This window comes from Sminthopsis crassicaudata, chromosome 1, assembly GCF_048593235.1.
Source record: "Sminthopsis crassicaudata isolate SCR6 chromosome 1, ASM4859323v1, whole genome shotgun sequence".
NCBI classification, from domain to species: domain Eukaryota; kingdom Metazoa; phylum Chordata; class Mammalia; order Dasyuromorphia; family Dasyuridae; genus Sminthopsis; species Sminthopsis crassicaudata.
In genome coordinates this window covers 441,082,958-441,107,588 of record NC_133617.1, presented here as the reverse complement: position 1 = coordinate 441,107,588, position 24,631 = coordinate 441,082,958, and the positions used below count along the sequence as shown (strand labels likewise).

The 24,631-nt window shown below is 35.6% G+C and overlaps 1 long non-coding RNA gene across 1 annotated transcript; it reads left to right on the top strand.

Moving 5' to 3' along the window:
- The first annotated feature begins 11,039 nt into the window (after nucleotides 1-11,039).
- On the top strand, nucleotides 11,040-22,369 carry LOC141554940 (uncharacterized). Its single transcript, XR_012486011.1, has 3 exons — nucleotides 11,040-11,240; nucleotides 14,157-14,389; nucleotides 22,149-22,369. It is a non-coding gene; the product is annotated as an uncharacterized LOC141554940 (long non-coding RNA).
- Nucleotides 22,370-24,631: the final 2,262 nt, after the last annotated feature.

The window sequence follows — 24,631 nt, the reverse complement described above, 5'->3', positions numbered from 1 at the left end:
TCTGGAATTATGCCCAAAAAGTTATCAAACTGTGCATACCCTTTGATCCAGCAGTGATATTACTGGGCTTATATCCCAAGGAAATACTAAAGAAGAGAAAGGCACTTTAATGTGCCAAAATGTTTGTGGCAGCCCTTTTTGTAGTGGCTAGAAACTGGAAAATGAACGGATGCCCATCAACTGGAGAATGGTTGGATAAATTATGGTATATGAATGCTATAGAATATTTTTGTTCTGTAAGAAATGACTAACAGGATGAATATAAAGAGGCTTGGAGAGACTTACATCAACTGATGCTGAGTGAAATGAGCAGAACTAGGAGATCATTATACATTTCATCAATGATACTGTATGAGGATATATTCTGATGGCAGTGGATATCTTCAACATAGAGAAGAACTAATCCAATTCCAATTGATTAATGATGGACAGAATCAGCTACATCCAGAAAAGGAACACTGGAAAATGAGTATAAACTGTTAGCATTTTTTGTTTTTCTCCCCAGGTTATTTTTACCTTTCCGAATCCAATTCTTCCTTTGCAACAACAACAAAAACAACAAAATTCTATTCTGCACATATATATTGTACCTAGGATATACTATAACATATTTAATATGTATGGGAATGTCTGCCATCTAGGCGATGGGATGGAGGGAAGGAGGGGAAAAATTCGGAACAGAAGGGAGTACAAGGGATAATGTTGTAAAAAAAAAATACCTATGCATATGTACTGTCAAAAATGTTATAATTATAAAATTAATAAAATATATTTTAAAAAATTATCATGAATGCATATCTTTATCACAATGAATATCAAATATTCCTTTCACAAACAGACTGGTTTTGGGAATCTAACCTTGATTAGAATTTATTTCTTTTTTTTAAGAACATTTTAAAATTTAATTTTTATTTTCAGTTCTCCCTCCATACACCCTTAATTCCACACATCCCCCTTATTTTATAAGGCATAAAATATGATTCTCATTTTATATATATATGCAGTTATGCAAAACATATTTTTACATCAACCATATTCTGAAAAAGTAGATAAGAAAAATTTTAAAAAGAATAAAAATAAGCTTTAGTCTGCATTATAAAACTATCAGTTCTCTCTCTGGACATGGATAAAATTTTTCATCATGAGTTCTTTTTTAAAAATGTTAATTCATTTAATATTTTCCCCACTTACATGTAAAACAAGTTTTTTTTTATTACTTTAAAAAAAAATTGAGTTCCAGATTCTCTTGCTTAATCCCATCCCTCATTAAGAAATCACATGTGAAGTTATACAAATCATTACAATAAAAGTCATGTTGTAAAAGAAAACATAGATTGCCCAGTCTAAAAGAAAAGAAAAAACCCTCAAAGGAAAAAAAAAAAGTGAGAGAGAAAAAGAGGGGGGCGGGGGGAGAGAGAGAGAGAGAGAGAGAGAGAGAGAGAGAGAGAGAGAGAGAGAGAGAGAGAGAGAATGAGAGATAGAGACAGAGACAGAGAGACAGACATTGCAGAGAAAGAGAGACAGAGACACATACATGCAGAGAATGTTTCAATCTGAATTCAGATACAATCAGTTCCTTCTCTGGGTAAGGAAAGGAATTTTCATCAGAAGTCCTTCAGAGTAATAGTACTGCTTGAGAAAAGCAAAGTCTTTTATAGTTGATCATCCCAGAACACTGCTTTTACTTTGCTTGAGTTTAGGGAGAATTTTCCAGGTTTATGTAATGTCCATCATTTCTCATAGAACAATAATATTCCATTACAATCACATACCATAATTTATTCAGTCACTCCTCAATTGATGGATATCCCCTCAATTTCCAATTTTTTTTTGCCCCTAGATGCGAGATGTTATGCATTTTTGTACATATGGATTCTTTTCCTTTTAAAAAATCTTTTTTGGGGAGGAGGATTTTGGGAAGATGGTGGAGTAGGTTGGTAAATTTCAAGCTCTCCCAATTTCCCCCACAAATAAAACAAATTGCACCTCAGGGTGAACATAGACTGATGAAAAACCAAGTAGCTTTGGGTCACAATTGGGGTCCTCCTGATACCACTAGACAAGATCTGAAGAAAGACCCTCATTCAGGATTAACCTGTCTGAAGTGCTAGCTTCTAAGCTAGCTCCATAGATAAATCAAATGTAGACCGTTGCTGGATGTGGCCAGGAGCCCTCAGCAGGAACCAAAAACACTCTCACCCTCCTAGACTATTTATGGAATGGGAGTTTGAATAAGAGAAAACAGAGTGAACCTCAGCTGATTGTGAATGTCAGGCTCTGCTGTGCTGCTGAGATGCAGCCCTGAGCAAGAAAGAACCAGCACTTGGTGAATGCAGAAGCAGCAAGGCAGAGGCACTGCTGGCTGTGGAGGAGGAGAGTGGAACTCTAGATTTGGGGTTTGGGGTCAGAGTGGAGAGCTGAAGGGAAGCTTAAGGCATCATTCCTCCCACCACTGGCCCCATGATTAGAGGTACTTAGGCTAATTTTGCCTATTTTTAAAAAATGAAGCAGCAAAAAAGAAACTTATCATTGAAACATATTGTGGCAACAGGGAAGACTAGGATTCATCTTCAGAGGAAGACACTTCAGTAAACTTACTACCCTAAAGAGTTATGTGAAATGGCTCCCTGCCCAGAGAGTATTTATAGAAAAACTCAGAAAAGAATTAAAAAATCAAATTAGAGACATTGAGGAAAAACTAAAGAAAATATTAAAATCACTTAAGAAAAATAAGAAGGTTTTGGAAAAAAGTTAACCAATTAGAAAAGAAGGCAGAGAGTCTCAAAGATGAAAATAAGTCTTTGAAAATTAGAATTGAGCAAGGGGAAGCCAATGAAACTATGTGAGACCAAGATATAACAAAAAAGATTATGAAGAATGAGAAAATAGAAACAGAATGTGAATTGTGTCATAAGGAAGACAGATCAAGGAAAGAAAATATAAGAATAATTGGACTGCTATAAAGTTATGCCCCAAAAGAGAACATGGAGAAAATAATGCAGGAAGTAATCTGACAAAATTGTCCTGGAGTGATAGAACATGAGGGGAAAGTAGAAATCACCACCTCAAAGAGATCCTTTGTGGAAAAAGAGAAAAAATTGCAAGAAATAAGAGAAAAACAACATAAATTTATGGAACTACAATTAGAATTGTACAAGACTTATCAGCAGCTAGATCTTAGAATCACATCTACAGACAAGCAAAAGAATTATTCCTGTGGCCAAAATATATATATCCATAAAATTATCTATAATTTTGTTTGCTTTGTTTTCTGAGGCAATTGGGGTTAAGTGACTTTCCCAGGGTCACACAGCCAGGAAATGTTAAGTGTCTGAGGCCAGATTTGGACTCAAGTCCTCTTGACTTCAGGGCAGATGCTTTCTCCACTGCATAACCTAGCTGCCCCTTTTAATTTTCAATGAGAAAAAATGAACATTCAACAAACTTGAAGATTTTCAGGACTTTCTATCAATCAAAGCCGAACATAGCAGAAAATTTAATATATAAGAGTTAATATCAAAGAACAATTTTAAGGAACTCAACATGGACTGTTTTAAACACAGACAAATTGTTTATGCTTTTTGTACATGGGGAATGCATACCTTATATTTAAGATTTATATTAAAAATACAGTAAGCTCAAAAGAAAGACTGGCAGAGTAAAGGTAAATATAGTAATCATGTTATACAAATAAGGTGCAGAGAAAGAATAGACACAGAAGCCATAGAAGGGAGAAGAAGGCTTGTGGCTTGAAAACCTAACATCAGGAATGGGTTCAATAGACAACACTAGATGTATACCATGAAGGATGTAATACCCCATAAGATCTATAAAGAAATAAGGGGGGGGAGGATAGGGAAGCAAAGGATGGGGGAAGAAGAGAAGGAATTCCTGAGTAGGGAAGGTTAAGTAATAGTAAACCAAGTTATGGAGCAGAATTTAATGACAGGAAAGATATGTGCATCTGGATTATGTGTATGTGTGTAAGTGTGTGTATTGTCTATATATTTACATGTATATACATAAATATATCTTTTCTTAACTGGAACTTGCTTGGGTATAGTGGGGGGTGATGAAAGGGAGATATTTGTGTGTCTATGTGTATGTATATGTCTACATATGGTGTATATAATATATATACATATATGTATATATATATATATATACATATATATGTATATATATATATGTATATTTTTTTAATCCTTTCTTAGTTATTGCCTGCTTAGTGGGGAATGAAAGTGGGAAAAAGAACAAAGTAAATGAGGTACACAGCAGAGAACAAAAGAATAATTTACAAGGAAGTAAAGAAAATATGGACATTTGTGAATATAATTTCTTCTACTAACATATATGTACTTTCTTAAATTGCTATTTGTTGTCATATATTTTGAATCCTCCCAGATGTTCTGCTGGGCACATGATAATGTTCTCTTTTGTTTTGTTTCATTTTGTTTTGTATTGCTTTTCTGTTTTTTTCCTTATTCTGTTTCTTCAAATAAAATAAATTTGAAAAAAAATAAATACCATATGTTGTTTCCAAAGTAAAAAAATATCTCTTTTTGGATTCATGCCTAGTGGTAATATTGTTAGTTCTAATGACACGTGAATTTATAACTTTTTGGACATAGATAATATATTTTGATCATTTATCAATTGGGGCATGACTGTTAATTTTTTATAAATTTAACTCAGTTTTCTATATTTCAGAAATGAGGCCTTATCAGAGAAACTTGGTTCAAAATTCTTTTTACAATTACTATTGCTAACTTTATTCCTTGTCTCCCATTTATTCTATTCTCTCTCTCCTTTTACCCTGTTTCTCCTCATGAGTGTTTTGCTACTTTCTCCCTCAATATGCTCTCTCTTTTATCATCCTCCCCTCATGAGCAGTGGAGAATGTAATAGAATTGAGAAAGCCTTGAGTTTGAGGGTGGAGGTTATAGGAATGGAGAAAAGGTTATAGACAAGAGATGATTAAGAAATAAAAACAAAAGAAAATTACCTCAGCTAATTCTTTGTTTCTCCAGTGGAGTGTAAGCTACTTGAAGGTAGGTACAATTCAGTTTTTGTCTTTGTATTCCCAAAGCTTTAGGGGTATTGTACTTACATATAGTAGATACTTTAATTAATGCCTGTTGAAGGAATCTTTGAATCTTTACTTTATGAAATGCTCCCATGCTTTCTAAAGAACTCTGTTACATCATTAACATTATCCTGTTATTCTTGCTCTTTTCATCTTTCCCTCCTACTTCTCTTCTTTGGAACTTGTCTTCCTAATGTCTTTCTATTATTGGCTTGGCACTGTCTAGGATGTTGTGCAGGGCTATGTGCTTTTATGGCATTGCATAAAAATTGAATAACAATAAATAACTACAAGGAAGGATGAATATTATAGGCTGGGGATAGCAAAAATGCTGAGCTCATTATTAGAAGGCCAATCTCAGGGCTCTTGGCTGTCCCCTTCAAAGAGATTTGTTTGCCAGCTGTATTGAAAAATATACTTTCCATATGATGAGTTAGAGAGGAGCCAGTTCCTTCTTCCCCTTTCCCCTCCCCACCATATACACAAAACACTTTCCTCTATCCCCTTATGAGTAACCAGAGTTGTTAGTGGTGTTTAGGAGAGGATAACCCCCTCCTTGGCAGCTGGGCCATAGAGGAAAACCCTGGGGAGCATGGCTAAAGTGAGATGATGAATATTAGGGGCATGGGATGGATCCTTCTTTATTGCATTTCATTTCCTGATTGCATGTGCAAAAAGGGAAGCTTTCCAGGCCTTTAATGGATCCTTTGGCCATTTGAAGGTCACTTACTTTTATCTTCAGAATTACCTTGGCCTAGAGAGGGCATTTCTTTTTTAATATGTAACTGAGCCTCAGCATGTCAATCAGATGCTATCATCCACATCTTGAGAACTGGTTTTTTTGTTTAGTATTTGTGAACAAGTTAAGAGAGACAAATGAAGTCATAAATTTCAAGTGCAAGGAAAACACTGGGTAAATATTTTCAAGACTTGATCATTAGAGAAGCTGGGAGTTGGAATAGCAATATGCAAACCAGTTGGAAATGGCCTTTGTAGCTTGGACCAGCCACTGGCTTGCCTTGCAGAGATTGTATTTAGTCAACATAGCTAATACCTTCTTTATAACATGATCAGAATCTGAGTTCTGGGCTGGAAATGTTTCCATCATTTGTGAACAATTAGGTTTCATTCACACAGAATGTCACAGGTGAACGATGCACAGGATGGGTGAGACATTCCAACCAAATCTAGAGCAAACAATACTTGTCCTCCAGCAGATAAAAAAAGGGGGGGAGTTGGAGAAACTGTAACTTTCCTCATTGCTAAGTGGCTGCTACATGTGCCCCAGTGTGGGTACAAGATGAAAAGGTGTGTGTGTGGCGGGGAGGGGGGGAAGGGATGGTGAGGAAAAAGGAAAATGAAGACAAATAGAAATGTTGATTTTAGCAACAGCAGCTCAACACTGGCTTCTTTGGTTTCAAGGCTGAGGAGAAACCAAAGCATGTGTTTAGCTTCTCCTCAGCCTTAGATGGTAGCAGCTGGTGTTGTTTGAGTTCTAAGTAGGAGGGGTATTTGGCTGTAGAAGTAATAGATTTTGAAACCAGATTCAAGAGAATCAAACGGTTTCATACAGAATCACAGGAATATAGATTCAGAGCTTTGAGAGTATTTTAGGTCATCTGGTTCTAACCCTTTATTTTATAAAATAATTTTTAAAAATTAGGAAAAAAATAAACCTCATTATCTTCACTGAGGTGGTGAGTGACAGAGCCAGGATTCAGATATAGAACTATGACACCAAATCCTATTTTACTGGGCCTCACATCAAAAGTCACATTATATGACCTATTTTGGCTTATTTATCAAATTCAGGTTCTTCATTTTCATTAAATATTTTCTGAAGCAAAAACTATGAGAGTTTAATGTTCAGTTCAGACATTGTATTTTGACTGTTTAGTTTTATAGATGAACTTTTCTCTCCCCATCATCATATTCATTTCCCAATATGTCTTATATTATGTGGAATCCTTCTTTGTAATAAAAAAGCAAAACTATCTAATAAAGCAGCTATATGTTATTGTATATGTCACATTCTACACTCTAACATTCCCTCTCCCCTCCTCCTGTATATGAAGAGAAGTATCATCTGTTCTCTGGGATTGGTTATTGCAATGAAGTAGAATTGGGCTGTCTTGAAGCATTTTTGGGAGGGGTTGTTTGATTCATTGTGTCTTTTGACTCTGATTTATTTTGTCTTGCAGGACTGCATTTAAGTCTTCCTATGTTTCTCTGAGCACTGAGTTTCTCTTACCACTCTAATATTCCATTGCATTAAAAAAATCACCAGTATTCCCAATTATTCCTCAATTGATGTTTGTTTCCATTTCTTGCTGCCACAACAAAACACCACATTTGAAGGACAACTGGGAAGGTGGAATGAGAGAAATTAGAATAGATATTGAAGCACAAAGTACAGAAATGCTACCTAAAAACCAGCATACAATAAAAGTGGAATGAGCTCCCCTGGGAGTCCAGTTGCTCTCTCAGTTGAGGCCTTTAAGACAAGATTACTTGCTAGGGATTATGTAGAACAGTGATATCAAACTCAAAGATAAATAGGTATCACCAAACCATATAAAAGTATTTCTGTAGACTTAGTTTTAAAATGTAATATTGTCTTTGTTTTACTGTATTTTATTTATTTTGTTATATGTTTCTCAATTATATTTAAATTTGGTTATGGCTATAGTCAGGAGAATTGTGGGCCAGATACAACCAACTGATGGGCTGCATGTTTGACATATCTGCTGTAGATGGATTCTTGATTATGTGTCAGATGATGTAGATTTTTGGACTAAATAGCTTTTAAGGATTCAATTTATTCCAAAAGGTTGGAAAGTTTGTCAACGGGTTCAGAGTAGTTGTGGAGGATATTGAAAGTATACATACTATAAGAAGGCCAATTGAAGAAACTAGTGATTGGTTTTTGATGTAAATGTTATATATATATGTGTGTGTGTGTATGCGTGTGTGTGTGTGTGTGTATGTTTATATAAGACCTCTATGTATCTACATACAGATGAAATATATATATATATATTTATATATATATATATATATATATATATATATACACATATAAAGATATGTATTTAAATGTGTATGTCTATAAAGAATTCACAAATTTTAAAGTGTTATAGAAAGGTCATCTATTATAGTATTAGGACTGGTGAAAACTTGATATAGGTGAAGAAAAGTGATTTTTACTCCATTTTAGTCTTTGGCAAAATATAAGTACTCCCAATATGAGTCAGCAAGTACATTGGAACATTAAAAAAAGCTGATACAATTTTGAACCTCATTAAAAGAGCCAAAGCTTTCAGGAATAGGGTGAAGATAGTTCTGTTGTTTTCTGCTTTTTAAACAAAAATAACATATATGAAGCATTGTAATATTGTGTTCAGTTGTGAGCACCATGTAAGAAGTACATTGATAAATTAGATAGCGTCTAGAGAAGGACAATCAGCTTAGTAATTTCATCCATGTCAGATGAAATTCAATTGTAGAAATTAGACATATTTAGGCTAGAGAAAAGAAGACCTAATGGGAGGTTTGAGAGAGGGGTCATCTTTAAGAAGTGGTTTTCCCCATGTTAGGAAATGAGTTATTCAGGAAAAAAGTATTTTAACATACATAAGATCTTCTTGCCACCCCAGAAATCATACCAAGTGAGTGGTCATCTACTTATATGGCTAGGATAAAGGCTTGAACAGACTCATTCTAAATAGAATATAAGCAAAGCTGATGGGGAAAATGTTTTCTCTCTCAATGTATATGATGATGGGCCTGGGTTGAAGAATCATTTCTGTGATAGGAGGAAATAAAGGAAATCTTTACTTGATAGTTTACATTTATCATAGGCACCCATTTGTCCCTGTATTCAGGCTTAGCTTAGCATGGTACAGTGAGGACAGGTGAAATCTGGTATTCAGACTGTTGCCAAAATAACAGATGGATTTGGGTGTGGCTCTCAAATCATCTAAAGGGGGAGGCAAGGTTCCTGGAGCATGGATTTAACTCAATTCAGTTAGGCAATCCTCATATCAGGTGTTTTAAGTTTATTGACTATTAGTATTTTCATTTGTTACCATGTGCTAAGTAATAATTAACAGAGGAAAATTTTAATGAAATGACTGTAAACCTTTGGGGATAAAAAGTACTCAAGCAAACTTCCTCCTTGCCCTTCTCCCCCTTTTCTCTTTTCCCACCTCCTGTTTTCTGCCACAGTGTTGACAGGTAACTTACTTATGTTACACTAGAAAACACTGTGACAGGTAAATGTTCTTTAGTATATTAATTTACATTGGTCACCATCCAAAGGGGATTATGGGTAACCAAACTCTGAATTTGGGAGGAGAGTTATATGTTCTTATTTCACATAGCTAATAGACACTAGATGTAAGTGCCAGAATATGGTTGTCCGGCTGCTGCTCTTGGGTGGCTGCCTTATGGTTTGTACTGGAAACAGAGCAGAAAGCACAGATGTAGTTAGGACCTTTTGGGTATCCAAACTCCATGTGAAAAACTCCATTTGGCACCATTATAGGAAGAGGGCCTCTAGTGGCCAAGTTCATTGCTCATCTGTGAAATCTGCTTAGAGAAAAAGAGAATCTAATGGCTAACCTTGTGGTTGCGGATTTTGAGGTGAATCCTTAGAACATGAAAAATAATGCTTTCCCTCCCTCCTCTCTTCCTTCTTTGCAAAAGGACTATGGATATAGAATAGTATATTTTCTTAGCCTCAGTTATATATTGGTTAATTCTGCTGAACTGTTTCCTATCCCTCTTTTTTAATTTGTTATAAGAGATGACTTAATGGGGAAGGGAGTTAAAGAGAGTAATTCTTGGCCATGAAGATGATCTTTATATTTTAAAATATTTTAAAAGAAAAAAATATGCTTCCATTTCCATTTTTTCTCAGTGAAGTTTTTCTTAGTTTGGTTAAAACACACATTTGATAGCCATGGAGAAAGCAATTAAAATACAGGTCTAAGATGAACATATGTGTAGAAACATACATATATAAATTTGTTTTTTCTTAAAAGAAAGTTCCTAGAGAGAGAGTGGGATGGAGAATGAGAGAGAAAGAGAAATAGAAAAAGGGGAGAGAAAGAGAGAGAAAGGGGTAGAGAGAAAAGAGGGAGAGAGAGAGAGAGAGAGAGAGAGAGAGAGAGAGAGAGAGAGAAGAGGGGAGAGACAAAGACAGAGCCAGAGCCAGAGAGACAGACAGACAGAGCGAGAGAGAGAGAGAGAGAGAGAGAGAGAGAGAGAGAGAGAGAGAGAAAGAGAGAGAAAGTGAGAGAGAGAGAGAAGGAGGGAAGGAGGGAGGGAGGAAAGGAAGGAGGGAAGAGGGAGGGAGAAAGTGAATAAAGGGATTTCCTTAAAGTAATGAACGTCCTGGGTCCAAAACCTGTCTCTGATACATATTAATTATAAGATTATGATCAAATCACTTAAGGCAATAAATTTGAGATGGAAGACAACTCAGAGGCATAAACTCTAATTCCATCATTTTCCAACTGAAGATCACAGAGGTTAATAACTTGTCTAGGATTTCATATATCTTTTATGTTTGAGCTGGGATTAACATTTCCAATCTACAAATAGTCCTCCAAGACTCTAAGTTACAGACAAGTTGGCAATCAACACCCGTGGAAGCAGTTTTCATGTTAGGAGCTCCTAAAAAAGCATATGAAATTTTAGGTTGAAATGACCACTTCCTGTTGCTGCCCTCTCTCTTCCAAATTAGAATGAGAAAGGCAGCAAGACCTGGTGGGAGTCCAGAACTCTGACTTGAGACCTAAGTGCAAATTGTGACCTTAATTGTAAGACCTTACCATGGACACTTTGAGATTTTTTTTTTTAATAAAATGGATCTCCAAGTGTAAGGGCCCTTTAAATGGGCTGTGCCACAGCGCATCATCATTGAGGCCCGGAAGTAATTTCTGTGGATATTAGGACTGCCTTGTAGGTGGGATCCTGTCCATTTTGAGATAGCTTCATAATGGGTGACTCTCTTGCTGATTGGCTGTGTGTGTGACCTCACAGGCCCTATGTAAGCCCACTGCAGGCAGCAGGCGCTCTCTTTAACCTGGCACTCTTCACCCTGGCTTCCTAGCCTGGGTGGCCAAGCCAAGATGGATAGCCAAAAGAGGTAAGGAGTTTGGTAGTGAACACGTGGGTCTTCTGACCAGGTGTTCACTAGGGAACCAACAAGTCAGGGCATCAATTAGGGCATTATGTGAGTAGGTATAATAAAGGCTTTTAAGATTACACGTGGCTGTTCTTGAGTGCGCTACCGGTTATTAAGCTATAGATTCAAGAGATTGTGGCCAGAGACCTTTGAAGGCCTCAGAGGAGGCAAGCCGGGTAGAGTTCACATTGCAAAGGACAGTGGTCAAAGGTACTCTGGTGGGTCTAGGACAGACTAGTAATTGTAACTGCCAGGAGAGCACGTTACATCCAAGGGTTTTTTTTTTTTCCAGCTCTAAATTCTATAGCTATAAAATGGCTAAAATAAGGTTAACATTACCTATCTAAATGGCACTGCTGTGACTGGTTGCATTGTAAGTCAGTCTCATATATGTAGGACTAGAGTCAGAAATTGTGATTTCATTAGTTTAAAGGACTCTTAGATGAGAAACTTCCTCTATCATTAGAAGCTGGAATCTTCTTAGAGAGTTGCTTATGGTATTGGTAGGCTAAGTGACTTGCCCCTCCTCTGATTGATGATCTACCTGAAATTTTTGTTGTGAGGAAGTGCCCAGACTAACCATCCTTCATTCCACTCCTTTATTTTTTCTGAGGCAATTGGGGTTAAGGGACTTGCCCAGACTCATACAGTCAGGAAGTATTAAGTGTATGAGGCCAAATTTGAACTCAAGTCCTCCTGACTTTAGGGATGGTGCTCTATTCACTACAACAACTAGCTGCCCCCTCCACTCTTCTGATTTCACACTCAACTCTTTAGGCTTGTCCTCCCAACTCTATGCTTCACTTTATTTGTTGTTATCCTCCCTTAAAATACAAGCTTCTTGAGTGCAGTGACTATTTTTCTCTTTACTTGTATTTGAATGGTGTGTGGATAGGCCTAGATTTAGGAACCCTGAGTTCAAATCTAGTTTCAGACACATATTTAGACACAGTATTTATATAATCCTGTTTTACTCAGTTTGTAAAATGACCTGGAAAAGGAAATGTCAAATCACTCCATTATTGTTGCCATGAAAACACCAAATGGAGTCAAAAGGAGTCACACGCAACTGAAATGACTGAACATCTATCATAAATATTTTGGAAATCTAGATGATCTTTGCTTTTCCTTATTGGGGGCAGGAGGAGAGAATCAGAGAAGAGATGACCCAAGACAATTGGACCTCATTAAAGGATGACAAGGGAAGCTTTTCTTCTGTTCTTTTATCTTACTTTGCTATTTTTTACTTTACTTCTTCAGGACATCCATGAGTCCCATGAGAATAGCATCTATTGACAGAAAGAACAACTCTTCCTCTTTCTTTATGTGTTGTGGCTGAAAAATAATTATTACCAAATGAGTAATCTATTACTGATAAGCCTTTTTGAAATTAGGCTAGTTAGCCCTTGAAAATTAAGGATCTCTTTCACAGAAAACCATAGGGTTTTTATTGCTATAGTTAATAATAATCTGTATTATTTTTCAGCCAAGATTTGTAATTTCTTTTTTTTTTGGAAAAAAAAAAAGCAAAACAAAACTCCTTTCTACTGATGCAGGCAGTTGTTCTCTAAGTAATAATATTAGTTGCATGGTGGGCATAGGGAGATTGGGATTTGAACCTGGATTCTTCTGATTGTAAAACTATCACTTTTTCTAGGACAGCATACTACTTAGAGAAAAGCAGAGTCTAGAGGGCTAGATCTGGAGCCTTAAACACCTGAGTGTAATTCCTATTTCATTTATTCATTGAATTACCCTGCATAAGTCATTTGATGTCCCTGATACTCAGTTTCCTTAGCCATAAAATAGGGATGATAATAGTGTCATTCTCTTAGGATTGTTGTGAAGATCAAGTGAAATAACATAAATAAAACACTTTGTAAACCTTAAAGTTGATATGATATGATATCAAATGATAGCTACTATAACCTTATTAAAATTGCTTATCTAGAACTCTCTTTAAAAGTCATATTTTACTGAAAAAAAGCTAAATTATTCACAGTTGTTCATTATACAATACTGTTGTTACTGTGTACAATATTCTCCTGGTTTTGCTCACTTCTCTCAGCATCAATTTATGTAAGTCTTTTCAGGTTTTTCTGAAATCATTCCACTTGTCTTTTCTTATAACGTAATAATATTTCATCACAATCATATGCCACAGTTTGTTTGGCCACCCTCAATTGATTGCCATCTCTTCAATTTCCAATTGTTAGCTACCACATAAAGAGCTGCTATAAATATGTTTGTTTGTACAAATAGAACCATCCCCCTTTTCCTTCCCCCTCTTTAAAAATCACTTTGGGATATAGACATAGCAGTGGTATTATTGGATTACTGATGTTAGGGAAGGAGGGATAGAATTTGGAAATCAAAATTCTAAAAAAAAAAAACCCAACAAATGTTAAAAATTGTTTTAACATGTATTAGGGAAAATAAAACATTATTTTAAAAAAATCATAAAAATCAGCTGCCTTGCTTTTCACTCAGTAAGCTGGAATACTAATGAAAATCATAACCGTTAAGCAAGTAGTTGTGGTGATCTATGTCTCTGATTTCATTCACATCTCTTTTCACTTTTCTATACTTAATGAAACAAGATGAGTCTTTTGTATTGTTACAATATTCTACATAATTCTCTAGGGAAAATTCATAATCTTGTTCTATTTTTTTGGCTTCTGACGCTATTAAAACAAAATAACATCAAAAGTACAAACACTGTTGTGCCATTTGCTAAAATAGACATACAGGCTTTTAAATGGAGCTCAAGGATATAAATATGAATATATGAGATAAAGATAAATATATGGGAAACTATGAAACTTGTCCTGTTGAAATCAGTGATTATAATCCAGGTATTGCTTATTTGTCATTTAGGTCATGGTTGTCTACCTTTGGGAATGTAAATTCTGAAATTCCAGAGAATAAGCCATGGTAACATCAGGGACTTTTTTATTCAGAGGTTTGAGCCAAAGAATCAAAGAACTGGAAGAGACCCAAGAACATAGAAGACCGAATGTCAGAGCTAGAAGTAAACTTAGAGGTCATTTAATTCCATGGTGTCATCTTCTAGATGAAGAAACTGAGCCTGAGAGAGAAGTGACATGATTGTAAGTAGACTTTAAGATTTTTCTGAAGTTTAAAAGAGAACAAAAGAAGGTTTGCTGAGGATAGATGTAGATAATAAAAGAAGTAATGTGGGCTAGCTGGGTGAAGATCAAGGACCTTGCTTCCTTAGCTCACTATTTGTTTTATGGTTTAAATTTCTTTGTATTCAAAACAGAGTGGATCTTGGAAGAGTCTAACCCTAAATTAGATAGCTTTGAACAAGATGAGGTGAGCTCTCTCAGGAAAGTTGAGAAACTTGAGTAAGGCTTCATCTATTTCAGGGTTGGAATAGGCCTGAAAGTCCTTGAGCATTGACTCCCTTGCTATTCTCCAACTTCAGTCAATTTTGGGCAACTATGTATTTCTTGGGTTCAATTTATTGGGTATTTCCCTTGTTTAGAATGTAAGATCCTCAGCCAATGAGGATGATGGTCAGTGATGGGAGGGGTGTTTGCGTTAGGGACTATTTAAAGTGTAAAATCTGTCCCAGCGGGTGCCTCCTCCCTTCCATTGCCTGCTTGATGGGTGGAACACCCATTCTCCTGAGAATGTACAATAAACTTTTGCTTTTCTCCTAGAGATCTCTCCAGCTACTTATTAAATGGTGACCTCTCTCCATTTTGAATCACACAGCTTCCTATAGTGGAAAACTTCCATCCTATACATAGACTAAGCTGTTACATGGCACTATGAGTAGAACCCTGGGTATGAATTCAGGAAGACTTGATTTAAAATCCTACTTCAGCACTTTATTATCTATGTAACTTTGGTGAAATCACATAAACTTTCTGGGCCTTAGTTTTTTATATGAAAATGGGGATCATAGTAACAACAACCTTTCAGGGGTTATTGTAAAGATGAAATGAGATATTTGTAAATATTTGTAAAGTGCTTTGCAAGGTTTAACAGAGTAGGCTTTAATAAATGATAGGAATCATCATTACCATCATCATTATCATCATATCACAATTATCATCACTTTCACCATTACCATCATCATAGTAATTGAAAAGACTTTGCTTTCACTTTTTCTGACTCTTGTTAACTATGACAAAATAGTTGTCAATCTGTCCTGAGTAAGAGCTGTGGTTTGGAGATTTTTGTCCCTGGGTTAGCCATTCTCTCAGGCCCATGTGCTACAAGGTCAAAAGGTTATAGAATGAAAGCTTAAAAGAGCTTTAAAGGTTATCTGGTCTAAAATCTTCATTTTAAAGAGAATAAATTGAGAACTGACTTGCCAAATGTCTCATAAGTAGTAAAAGGCAGATTTAACTTTTGAATCTGAGTTCTCTGAATCCCAATCCAATTTTTATAGCCTTAAAATGCTACCTCTTATGACTCGAGATGACCAAGCTGCTAAGTGAAAGAGTCAAGAACAGATATCTCTATGTATGATATTGCATGTCTCACCTCCATGCCTCTGCACAAGCTGTTCTCCATCCCTGAAATGCTCTCTCTTCTCACTTTTGCCGCTGGGGATCCAAAGATCCCTCCAAGGATTGGTTCAAATGTCACATCCTATTCAAAGACCTTTCTGATCGCCCTAGGTATTGGCGCTCTCCAATTGCATTATGTCCTACTCTATGTTATTCCATTCCATTCTATTCTACTTTATTCATATGTGGGTATATTTGTTGCCTCTTAGATATTTGATTCCCTTCTTCCCTGACCCCTCATGTTAAGCTTTAATGTTAGCTTTTTGTAAGCAAGGGCTATTGTTATAATTTGTTTTCATATCATTAGTCCCTAGCATAGTGGCTGACAAATAATTAGCACTTGTTAGAGTCTTTGTAAAATTAGAAATTTATTACTTATTTTAAATATTTTTCCTTTAAAATTTTGAGTTCCAAATTCTCTCCCTCCCTCCCACCTTTTCCCCACAATTTGAGAAAGCAAGTAATATGATATCAATTATACATATGAAATTATGCAAAACATATTTCCATATTGCCACGTTGCAAAAAAAATAGGTAAAAAGAGAAAAGTGAGAAAATTATTTTTCAATTCACACTGACATTAACTCATTTCTTCTGATTCCAAATCTGGATATCTTTAAACTTCTTTATGTTTGAAAAAAGGAAATGATGAATTTTGTATGCATTGAGACTATTCCTTTTTTGGGGGAGAAAGTATTGGTAGAAGAAGGGACCTGATAAGGAAAGAAAAGAAAGGATTAGTTTGCTTCCATGAAAGACAATCAACAAGCATTAGGCATTGTACTAAACTTTGGGGAAACAAAGAAATGAAAAAAAAAAAAAAAAAGAACAGTCCCTTCCCTGAGGATGTTCTCAATCTAATGTAGGGAACAATATGCCAATAATTTATAGACAGTAAAAAGGTAGAAATAATACAGAAAAAGGCAGTAACTAGCATCGAGACTTCCCATAGGAAGGATTGAGAGAATTTGAGAAAGACTTCTTGTGGAAGAAGAAATTTTAGATGGAAGGAAGGGAAGCCAGGAGGCAAAGATGAGGAATGAGTCATTCAAGAAGACCTGATGATTCATATCAGATTTCTCCTGGGATGAGATACCCACATTCCAAGTTCAAATTTCTCTTTCTATAGCCAAAAACATGGTAGCAATTGTTCCCAACATATGAAAACAGAACTACTATTTCTTTTATCCAGTCCTTGCAACAGTTTACATCTAATTAATTCTCAAGAGCTTCTGGAAGTTCAAGCACCAGGTGCTCTTTTGACCTTGGCAGAAATGGTCAACTCTAATGGCCAAATTTAAAAAAAACAAAACAAAATTTTTTTTCTTTTTTAAATAAAGCAGAGGGAGGACATAAAAATCAGAGAGAATTTTATAAATAAAGTACATAACACTTGTATTGAAGCTTTGGAGCCAGACTTTGTTGATCCTCCAGTTGAGATGCATGCAACAGATATTCACAGGTGCATCTGTATAGCTGATTGGTCCTAAGGAGAAAAGGATCCACACTGGCTATTGGAGCTTTAGGGGATAAGAAATAAAGAATTTTTTGAAGAGTGAAGAAAATGTTAACATTGATTGTCATTGTGGTTCCTCTGCTTTCTTTAAGTTTTATAGAATGGAATCATTTAAAATATTTCTTCATTTTTATGGTTCCATTATATACTTTTGAGTTACCATAGTATCCTAGATAGACTACTTATGATGGCAGTAAGAAAACCTGGATTTAAATCCAATCTCTGAGGCTTACTGTGTGATCTTAAGCAGCAGAAGGAACCTAGGTCTCTGTTTCCTTATCTGAAAATGACAAAGTTGGACTAAATGGCTTTTGAGAGTTCTTTTAGCTCTAAATATCATCCTATAATCTTACAAATTTTTATTTTAGAATTAAAATGATTTCTCAAATGGTTCTCATTTAACCTACCTTTTAAAGAAAGTGATAAAGTTAAACCAAGGAAACTATGTAACAGAGGCATAGATCATGTTCCACAATGTAGTCTCCTACTTCTCTATAGAATGGAGATGGATTTCATCATCTGTTCTTCAACAGTAGGACTGACCCTTACAATTCACAGTACTGTTTGTGTTTATATTATTGGGTAAATTGTTCTCCTTCTCTTGAGTTTGCATTTTTCAGTCTTTCAGTATTTCTCTGATTCCCTCTGGGGCCATTACTTTTGAACTTGTTTCTCTATTTTCAAAAGGAATGATTTGATCAGAGGTTTTAAATCTAGGTGGCCAATGCAAATGTTTTAATTAGGGTTTATAATACTTATTTAAATAGAATGTACAATACAAAGGGACAATGCTAACAATCTTTACTCAAACTGATTGCTTTTATATTTATAACTTTAAAAATGTGAGGAAAGAGGATATTTTTTAAAATATCAGCACAAAATTATATTGCTGATATGAATAAAGTAAGTGTAACTTTTCTCTATGAAAGGCAGCTTGCTGAAACTATTGAGACATCCTTTGTTGTAGAAAACATTTAGTTTCTTTTAAAAAGAATAACTTTGTAACTTTGTCATGTATAACATAATTATTTACAGTTTTTATCCCACGCTCACTCTCTGGGAAGAGATCTGCTGTGTCTTCTACTCAAATCTCTCCGACAGATTCTTCTTCCTGTAACGAACCGTTGTTTCCAGGCAGTTGCTGTTAACTCTTGTCCTTAGAAGTGACTTCCCTTCCTGCATAGAGCCCCATCAAGCCTGATACAATGCAGAGAGTCTTCCTCTATCTCTGGGAGTCCTCTCTTTTATTCTCCCAGAGAATGGGTGTGGGATAATGCAAGGGCTTCTGGGAAGAACCACCTCAGCCAATGAGCCTGCTCTTTCCATCAAGTCAACCTGAGTTCTCACCTTGTAATTGTCCAACCTGAATTCTTACCTTGTCACTATCCAGACAACCCGAGTTCTCACTTAGTAATCCTAACAGTGGGGTGTTTGTATGAAAAATGTTACATTGATTGAAAATATAACTCATATAGCCAAAGTTATTTGGGGGAGGATGAGATGGAAAGAGGAAGTAAGAAGTGAGAAAAATATTAGAAATAGATTACAGAGACCTGGGTTTTAATATCATCATTAAAATTTACCAAGTATGAGAACCCAAAGATTGTAAGATCCAGACCTAGAGATGGAAGTAACTCTAGAAGTCATCTAGTCCAATCCTCTAATTTTAGAAAAGAGGAACCTTCATGCCATAGAATCGGGATTTGAACTTATGTCTTTTGATTTCAAGGTCAGCCTTGAAATTGCAAAACATTTCCCATTGACACTATGTATCTCATAGAGTTAAAGTGCTTGTAAACTTTGTTTGGGCTATAATTATAAGAAGCAAGATACTAGCTCCTTTTTGTCCCATATGACAAAAAAAGGAAGATGATCAATATTGGAGGGGATGAGGGGAAACTGGAATATTAATGCACTCTTGGATAGAGCTGTAAACTGATTCCAACATCTTGGAGATAAATTTGACAATATGTTCAAAGGATTATAAAATTGTATATACCCTTTAATGCAACAAGGCCACAATTTTGTCTATATCCTAAAGATGGGGGAGGGGGCAGAAAAGAAAAGAACCTATTTATGCAAAAGATATATAGCAGCTCTCTTTGTGATGGTTAAGAATTGTAAACTGAGGGGATGCCCATCAATTGGGGAATGGATAAACATATTGTAGAATATGATTTTAATGGAATATTATTGTGCTATAAGAAATGAGAGCAGGATGATTAAAAAAAAAAAGCTGGCAAGATTTACATGAACTGATACAAAGTGAAGTGAGCAGAACCAGAAGAACATTGTACACCGTAACAACAGTATTGTAAAATGAACAACTATGTATGACTTAGCTATTTTTTTTAAAAAATACAATCATCTCAAAGAGAAAGTACTGATGTTGTCTAAATACAAATTGAATGAAGTTTACTATTTTCTTTTCTTTCTTTTTTTTTTTTTTTTTGGTGGAGGTTTGAATTTTCTTGTATAAAATGACTAAAATGGAAATCCTTTATATAATTTCATCAGATTGCTTACAATCTCAGGTAGCAAGGAGAGGAAGGAGAGAGGAAATTAGAGAATTTGGAACTCAAAACTTAAAAAAGAAATTTGTTAAAAATTGTTTTTTACATATAATTGGAGAAAAATAAAATATTATCTAAAAAGAACTGTATATACTACCTCCACAGTTTCTTTTTGCATTAAACTCAATCCTTGCTCTCTCTTACCTCCCAAATGAAATCAGTTACTAAACCTTGCCATTGCTATCTTCACATTCTTCTAATATATTCCTTTTTTCCCATTCATGTAGCCACCAGCCTAGTTTCATCCTTTCTAGCCTGGTCTATTAAAATATCTTACTAAATGGACTCCTTGCCTCTAGCCTCCCTCCACTTCTATTTATCTTCCATATAGCTACCAAAATTATTTTTCTAGATCTTTCCATTTTATTCCCCTATGAAATACATTTCATTTATTCTCTTATTTTCTTCTATGTAAAAGACAAGCTTTGGTCTTTAATGTTCTTTATAGATGGGCCACAACTTACTTTTTTAGATTCATAATACATTATTTCTCTTTGCTATTTAATGAGCCAGTCAAATTAACCTTGATGCTTCTTACATGTGGCTGTTCTTCCATTTCCATACCTCACCGCTCATCATCCTCTCAACACAAGTTGTGTCTTCTTTCTACTTCTTGCTTTTAAAAATTACTGTATTGAAGAGACCCTGTCCAAACACTACTTTCTGTATGGATCCTCTAAATACTATTAATTCCCCTGACTATCTTGTATTTATGTTGTACATACTTGTTTAAAGGATATCTTACAAATATATAGAGCCCTTCATATAGTATCTCCCCATGTGGAGAAGCCAAGGAGCCTATTTCAGAAGGGGTCAGTATTTTTTAGAATGGGAGTGCCTAGGATGGAGCAGACATAAACATTCTGTAACTGTTTCCTTTCTGCTAATCATGTGGTTGGGAGAATATATTTTGATTACATGCATAGCCAGAATTGTGAGCCTCTTTAAAACTGAGTCAGTCTTTCTCTAGACTGTGGCCATTTTTCTCTAGCAACCTGCAAATTAAGACATTCAAAAAATAAAATTCTTGGATGGAGAAAGTCTCTACCAATTCCTAACAAATTGATTAGATCATAAATCCACTTCAATCAGGAAAAAAAAAAAACAGCAAGAACTTCCTAACAACTAAAGCTATCTCAAAGTAGATGTGGTAGCCTTGTAAAGTCAGGTGTCATCTCATTAAAGTCATCTCATTAAAGATATTGAAGCAAAGATTAAATTTCTATTTGCCACGTATATTTTGGTAGAAAATTCTGTCAGCTATCATTTGAGCCTCATTATCATTGGGGTGCATTCCCAATTTGAAATTCTATTATTCTACAGTAATTTCTATTTTCTTGTTAATGATTGAGCCTAGATCTAATTGCTCTGTCCATTTGAAAAATATACTTGAATAGATCTTTGGTATCTGGCTTGAAAGAAAAAAAGATCCATTTTTGCTTTTGATTTTAAGATGTGCTAATTGTCCTTCCCTGCTGCCATGGGGTTGAATGGATATTTTCATTTGATGATCTTTTTCTTTAGTTGATCGATCTGTTCCATGCTCTCTAAACACACTTCACTGTCAAAATATTTCACAAGGAAAATATTGTTATGGGCCAGAACTCTGTACTTGAAACAAGGATTCTTACAAGGTGCTAACTAAGTGGAATTGATAAGACAATGGTTATCTAGTTTAGCATGGTGATTAATAGTTCTCTAGTTCAGTATGATTGATTTAATCTTATAACAAATAATAGTTTCCTAGTGTTATAATGATTGGTTTATACTCAGTATACTGTAAATGCTCTAATTATAATAGAGCATATAAACTAGGACAAACTCAGCCAGGGCTGACTCAGAGACACATTTGTTCCATTTCCCACCTTTGTGGTGGCTGGAGGTTGGAGCACAAGCCTTTGGACTCAGAAATAGATTCACTCCATCTCACACCACCATGGTGGCTGGCCTGTCCTCCTGCTTCCCCCATTGAGACCAAAGCTGGTCTGAAGGGCCTCCAGAAAGCTAGCCGAGCCGGAGGCAAGGAGACAATAAGAAATTTGGACTCTAACACCTTGGCTATTCTTGTGGTGATTAATCTGCTAAAACGAAGAGGTCCAGAGACCTCCAGAAAACCAACCAGAACACCCAAAATATCATATGAGAAAGGGCAAAGCTGATGAAGTGAGATAACACACTAAGAAGCTTTGCTCCAAAGAGTAATCTCTTTTTTTTTTTTTTTTTTTTTTTTGAGCAGAGATACATCAGAAAGCCTGCAGGTTTGTGGATAAATCCACAAGTCGGAGGCCTGAGGGAAAGTCTGGGTTCTTGCAAGACTGAAGAATCACTGCCACCTGTGTACAACTGCTAGCATCAACCCAGGAACACCCAAAGGCTAAATGTCTGGGATGAAACAGAAGGAAACTTCAAATAACTCTTCTAGGCAAAGTTTTTTTGTAGTCAGATGAACTATTAAAATGTGGCTCTTTTTGAGTTTATTGATATGGTCTTTTCCCATCATACAATTTCACAAGGCTGAGAGGGATTATTACTTAATAATTCCTTAATAATTATTAATTATTACTTAATACTTAATACTCAAAGGCAAAAAGTAAATATATCCAACTTTTATTTGAAAATAATTCCTTCCCTGGAAAGAATTCCTTCCACCAAAAATCTGAAGGATTGTCATTTGGAAGAGTGATTATACTAGTTCTATTAGTCCCAGAAACTAAGGCAACTGGGTAGCAGTTACAAAGAGGCAATTTTAGGTTTGATATCAGGAAAAACTTCCTAACAATTAAGAGTTATCCCAATTGATCACCTTAGGGGATAGTATGCTCTCTTTCAATATAATTCTTTAACTAGGGGGTCCAAGGACTATTTTTAGGGTGTGCTGAAGTTGGGGCTCTTGTTAAATGAATGAATAAAAAAAAACATTTACCTGCTTACTTGTGTATCAGTCACTGTTAAGTGTGCTGGCAATAAAAATGCAAAAATGAGACAGTCCTTGCCCTCAAGGAGCTTAAATTCTAGTAGGGCAATACAGTAGATATAGGAAAGTGAGGACTGGGAAGGGAGATTTTGTATAAGGAATCACAGGGAGGATAAGTTAATCCATACAACAGTTAACTGCTAAATCCTGAATAGAAACAATTGCATCATCTATTTAATTATTATTCCTCTAATCATCTAATCTATCATCTAATTTAATTATTATTCCTCAATTAGAGGACAGTTGCCATTCTCAAAGAGAGCCTTGACATCCCGAAGGTAATGCCATGACTTGCAAGTGAATTGGATTTAAGTGAGGGAGAACTGGGCAAAGTCACCTGCCTCACTTTCCCCTCCAGAGCCATCTTGGGCCAGTGACAAGATGATTGGAGATCATTGGGTGAAATGGAATACCTTGACCTTTTTAAGCTAAGGTCCTCAACAGGTCTGTTTGACCGAGATGACACTCCATTCAGTGATTAAGGCTAGGTTGTAAGAAGAGAATCTTCTCTTTTATCTAGTCCAAAAAAAATCTAAATAAATACATGAATCAGGAAGGAGAAGACTCTCAGGGTTTTTGGCCAATGCTATTTACATTTAATTTGAGTCAATCAGGACCCAAACCATGACAAAATGGGGTTGGCTTAGGACCTATGGGTGTCAATTAGAATCGGATTAGGTGATATGGGAATAGGATAGGATGGGAATGCTTGATGTGATATGAAGCATGGTTTTGATTTGAATTAAGTAATTCCTAGGGAACCATCTAGCTCTAAGGTTCTATGATTCTATGCTACAATACTTTCTGGAGTGAATTCAGGACCTAGACATGGGCTACTTTATATAAATTAATGGAATCTAAGCAAAAGCTTGACCTAGGATAGTGACAGTGTAGGTGGTTTGATGAGGCCAGATTTGAAAGATTCTATGAAAATAGAAATGGCAAAATTTGGCAGATGATTGAAGACTCAGTTACCTTGTCTTTCACTGTCATTCCTTAAAGGGAAGGTGAATATTGGAGAAGTCTGTAACTATGAAAAAGATTCATGATTTCATACTTTGGCATATTTTGGCATATTTGGCATACTTTTGGCATATTTGGCAAATTTCTTTCTGTGCCCTTTAGCCTTTGGGTCTCTAATTAACACAGATAACTATCTCTAGTCCATCTTTCCCCAGAATACCCTATTTACATTAAAAGCATTGGTACTATTCTATACTTCCTACTTCATAGTGTTGGTATTATCCTTAACTCTTCATTCTGCCTCACAACATATATCCATCATCCACCAAATTTTACCATTTCTATGTCCTTCTGTCTATTGCAATAACCTACTAATTTGTTCTTTTTTCTAGTCTCTCCCCACTCTAATCCATCCTCACCATGAATGCCAAACTGATTTTTCTAAAGCAGAAGTCTGGCAAGATACTCCCTGTCTCTCTAAATCCAACTAACTAGTGGTTTTCTATTTCCTCTAAGATAAAATAAAAGCTCCTTGGTTTATAGTTTAAAGTTCTTCACAACTTGACTGCTACCTGTCTTTCCAGTCTCAATTATACATTACTGTTTTAATCATCATAAAGAGTCCAAATTAGCTTTTCTTAGTGTTACTCACACATTCCATTTGTTGTCTCCCTATCTTTATTATGTTTACACCGCATCCTCACATCATAAAATCCTTAACTTCTTTTGAGACATAGTTTCTACAGGAAACTTTTCCTGAGCTCCCAATATAGTAGTGACTT